This window comes from Otolemur garnettii, unplaced genomic scaffold (assembly GCF_000181295.1).
Source record: "Otolemur garnettii isolate 467f Iridium unplaced genomic scaffold, OtoGar3 scaffold00047, whole genome shotgun sequence".
Taxonomy (NCBI): Eukaryota; Metazoa; Chordata; class Mammalia; order Primates; family Galagidae; genus Otolemur; species Otolemur garnettii.
The window spans coordinates 2,786,153-2,787,504 of record NW_003852442.1 but is presented as its reverse complement, the minus strand read 5'-3'; positions in this window follow the sequence as shown (position 1 = coordinate 2,787,504).

Here is a 1,352-nt window from a genome sequence, read left to right as displayed (position 1 = left end):
TTTCATTCTCCCATCCGTCATCAGCCAGGACCTCACCTGCTCAGGTTTTGTACCTGGTAGGGTGTCCCCAAACTTCATTGCCTAAAGGGGTCTAAATCAATCTCCTATTTGAGGTTGTTGTAGTTTTCCATTTAAATTTTGTGATTGGACGTGCAAGTACCCTGGAGAATCCTCTGGATTCCAGATACCTTTCTCCCTCACCCACCGTGTAGGGACAATACAAATGACTCTCAGTGCCAAGAGCACCTGCACCAGCCAAACAGAGAAAACTCTTTTGCCTATTGGCTTAGTGGTAAAATGGCTAGATCTCAATTTCCATCTCAATGGAACTGCTGTCCTGTCCCCTGCTGGGAGCACTCCTCCCTTGGGAACCCATCAAGAGACCTGGGCAATGTATTATCTGAGTGGACTGTTGTGTTGCAGCAGAACTGCTCCCTCTTCCTCTCAATCCAGACCATGCATCACAACCAAGAGCAACAGCCCCAGGTAGCAGTCACGGAGTCAAAGTGTGAATGACTTTTGTCAGATGGAACGTTGTTTTCCACCTGTTCTGTAGCTGTGTCATTAGCAGATGATTCCATCATCCAAATTATGCCCCCATTCTTGGGTGATGGAGGGTACAGTAAGATCAGTGGATTCTAGATGCAGAGACCCATTGCTCCACTTCTTTTACTGGGAAGTGGATTCACTGATCAGAAGTGGTGTGCAGGGTATGCATGATGGTGCATAAGACATTCAGTCAGTCCATGGACTGTGGTGCTCATAAGGCACTGGGAGGAACTAGCTGCTTCCCCAAGATGGAGAGGGCTAGAAGGTGCATCGCTGTCACCTTCACAATCAAAAGGAGCAAGTTTAAATTCAGGCTTTTTTTTTTACTTTGCCGGGGGGTTGGGGTTGCGGGGCACCCAAGTTTTCCGGGGTTTTGGGGAGGCCGGTTACCCCTTACCTCATTTATTGCTGAGAACGAAATTAAACAAAATTAATGGAAGTCTGATGAGGTACATACCTCCAGACACACCCCTACACGTAATTGCATGCACTTCTGTGTTTGGTACTTTTTAGGGTTTTAGACACATCTCCCTCTGTTGCCCAGGCTGGAGTGCAGTGGCAGGATCATAGCTTACTATAGCATCAAACTTTTGGGCTCAAGTGATCCTCCTGCCTTAGCCTCCTGAGGAGCTGGGACTATAGGTGCATGCTACTATGCTCAGCTAGGTTTTCTACATTTTTTGTAGAGATGGAGTCTCATTATCTTGCCTACGCTGGCCTCAATTCCTGCCCTTAAGCAATCCTCCTGCCTTAGCCTTCCAAAGTTCTAGGGATTATAGGAATAAGTCACCAGGCCTGGCCTA